The 3,498-nt window shown below is 41.1% G+C and overlaps 1 non-coding gene across 1 annotated transcript; it reads right to left on the bottom strand.

Moving 5' to 3' along the window:
- Nucleotides 1-305: 305 nt before the first annotated feature.
- LOC130952139 (small nucleolar RNA R71) lies at nucleotides 306-413 on the bottom strand. The gene has a single exon (XR_009074319.1). It is a non-coding gene; the product is annotated as a small nucleolar RNA R71 (small nucleolar RNA).
- Nucleotides 414-3,498: the final 3,085 nt, after the last annotated feature.

Below are 3,498 nucleotides of genomic sequence, written 5' to 3'. Positions count from 1 at the left end.
CTGCCATTGGAGCAAACAACTTTGAGCTTAAGCCTGAATTAGTTTCTCTGATGCAATAGAATTGCAAGTTTCATGGACTTCCATTGGAAGATCTTCATCAGTTCTTGGCTGAATTTTTGTAAATCTGTGACACTGTTAAGACCAATGGAGTTGATCCCGAGGTCTACAGACTTATACTTTTCCCTTTTGCTGTAAGAGACAGAGCTAGTATATGGTTAAACTCACAACCTAGAGACAGCCTAAACTCTTGGAAAAAGCTGGTCAATGCCTTCTTAGCTAAATTCTTTCCACCTCAAAAGATGAGTAAGCTTAGAGTGGAAGTTCAAATCTTCAAACAGAAGGAAAGTGAATCCCTCTATGAAGCTTGGGAAAGATACAAGCAATTGATTAGAAGGTGCCCTTCTGACATGCTTTCAGAATGGAGCATCATAGGTATCTTCTATGATGGTTTGTCTGAGTTATCCAAGATGTCATTGGACTATTCTGCAGGAAGATCTATTGGTGCACGAAATTGTGATCATCAATGGCGCCATCAACATGGTACGCACAATTGCAATCTCAACTCTTTATCACAACTTCGCACAACTAACCAGCAAGTGTACTGGGTCGTCCAAGTAATAAACCTTACGCGAGTAAGGGTCGATCCCACAGAGATTGTTGGTATGAAGCAAGCCATGGTCACCTTGTAAATCTCAGTCAGGCAGACTCAAATGGGTATAGATGATGAATAGAACATAAAGATAAAGATAGAGATACTTATGCAATTCATTGGTGAGAATTTCAGATAAGCGAATGGAGATGCTTTGTCCCTTCCGTCTCTCTGCTTTCCTACTGTCTTCATCCAATCCTTCTTACTCCTTTCCATGGCAAGTTGTATGCAAGGGTTTCACCATTGTCAATGGCTACCTCGCATCCTCTCAGTGGAAATGTTCAACGCACCCTGTCACGGCACGGCTATCCAGCTGTCGGTTCTCGATCATATCGGAATAGAATCCAGTGATTCTTTTGCGTCTGTCACTAACGCCCCACAATCGCGAGTTTGAAGCTCGTCACAGTCATTAAATCATTGAATCCTACTCAGAATACCACAGACAAGGTTTAGACCTTCCGGATTCTCTTGAATGCCGCCATCAGTTCTAGCTTATACCACGAAGACTCTGATCTCACGGAATGGATGGCTCGGTTGTCAGGCGAGCGCTCGTTTGTCAGGCGAGCAACAACCATGCATCGTGTATCAGGAATCCAAGAGATATCCACCCAATCTAAGGTAGAACGGAGGTGGTTGTTAGTCACACGTTCATAGGTGAGAATGATGATGAGTGTCACGGATCATCACATTCATCAAGTTGAAGAACAAGTGATATCTTGGAACAAGAACAAGCTGAATTGAATAAAAGAATAATAGTAATTGCATTAATACTCGAGGTACAGCAGAGCTCCACACCTTAATCTATGGTGTGTAGAAACTCCACCATTGAAAATACATAAGAACAAGGTCTAGGCATGGCCGTGAGGCCAGCCTCCCAATGATCTAAGAACTAGATGTCCGAAGATGAAAATACAATCGTAAAAGGTCCTATTTATAGGGAACTAGTAGCTTAAGAATTACAAAGATGAGTAAAAGACATAAAAATCCACTTTCGGGCCCACTTGGTGTGTGTTTGGGCTGAGCAATGAAGCATTTTCGTGTAAAGACTCTTCTTGGAGTTAAACGCCAGCTTTTGTGCCAGTTTGGGCGTTTAACTCCCACTTTGGTGCCAGTTCCGGCGTTTAACGCTGGGAATTCTGAAGGTGACTTTGAACGCCGGTTTGGGCCATCAAATCTTGGGCAAAGTATAGACTATCATATATTGCTGGAAAGCTCAGGATGTCTACTTTCCAACGCCGTTAAGAGCGCGCCAATTGGGCTTCCGTAGCTCCAGAAAATCCACTTCGAGTGCAGGGAGGTCAGAATCCAACAGCATCTGCAGTCCTTTTCAGTCTCTGAATCAGATTTTTGCTCAAGTCCCTCAATTTCAGCCAGAAAATACCTGAAATCACAGAAAAACACACAAACTCATAGTAAAGTCCAAAAAAGTGAATTTTAACTAAAAACTAATAAAAATATACTAAAAACTAACTAAATCCTACTAGAAACATACTAAAAACAATGCCAAAAAGCGTACAAATTATCCGCTCATGAAGAGGGCTATGTGATGAGTCCATATTTGATGACATATTTTGACTTAATTTGGATGGATTCTAACACATAAACTCACACTTAAGCACCCAATAGCATACTTTTGTGTTTTGTCCCTAATTTGATCCTAAATGTGAAAACATGCGATTTTATGCTTGAAATGAGCAATTTAATTCCACTTTTATTCCATTTGATACCATGACATGTTCGTTGAGTAATCTCAAGTCATAGAGGCAAGAATGGATAGCCAAAAGTGGAAAAAAGCATGTACAAGGGAGAAAACATGAAGAAAACAAGGAAAAGCACACACAGCAAAGTGTGCGTGTGCACAAGCATCTGTGTGTGCGCACAAAAAGGAATTTTCATGTGTGTGTGTGCACAACCACCTGTGCGTATGCACAGGTCTCCATTCAGCGAAGTGTGCATACGCACACATATGCGCGTACGCACAGGACCCTGCACGTGATTTCATTAATGAAACATGTGCTGCACGATTTCTGGGGGATTTTGGCCCATTTTGGAAGGCTTAAAGGCAGAATTTGGATGCTATATGAAGGGGATATCAACACATATGAAGGCATTAGGTTTTAGTTTTAGTTTTCATTAGTTAGGAAGCTTCCATAGTTAATTTAGGAGTAGGTGATGCCAGGGCATCTTGGCCAGTTTCACTGACCTTTTCTTTACTATTTTAGGGTAGTTTCATGCATTTTCTTAGTAGATAAACAAGTTTTGGGTAAAAATACACTTAAATCTTGATTCAAGCAAACATTTTGAACTTTACATAATTTCATGAGAATTATGAATGAATTGAAAGATAAAATGGATGATGTATGATCTCATGACTTGGAACAGAGCGTTGATGCACCCTGTGTGTTTAATTTTAGGACAAAAGAAGCAAAGATGAGCCACGTTAGCCGCCACGTTAGTCTCACTAACGTGACCACTAACGTGGAATGAGAGCAAGCTTGTAGCGTTAGTGGAAAAGTTATCATCAATAACGCCTTCGAAAGCCATCATAACCCATGTTAGTTGCCACATTAGTTACATTAACGTGGGAACTAACGTGGAAGGAAAGGGAAGCTCCAACGTTAGTGGTAAAAGTAAACACCACTAACGTTCCAAAGGGCCATACCTAGCCACGTTAAGAGTCACGTTAATCCAATTAACGTGAACTCTAACGTGGAATAAGAAGAGATATGCCAACGTTAGTGACACTTACCTTTGTCACTAACGCTGGGGAAGGCCAAAATTGCCTACGTTAGTGGTCACGTTAAGACCACTAACGTGAATGGTAACGTGGAGCAATGAATGATGGGCCA

The sequence above is a fragment of the Arachis stenosperma genome, chromosome 9 (assembly GCF_014773155.1).
Source record: "Arachis stenosperma cultivar V10309 chromosome 9, arast.V10309.gnm1.PFL2, whole genome shotgun sequence".
NCBI lineage: Eukaryota > Viridiplantae > Streptophyta > Magnoliopsida > Fabales > Fabaceae > Arachis > Arachis stenosperma.
Note: the sequence above shows the minus strand (reverse complement) of the source record. Positions and strands in the feature narration are given on the sequence as shown.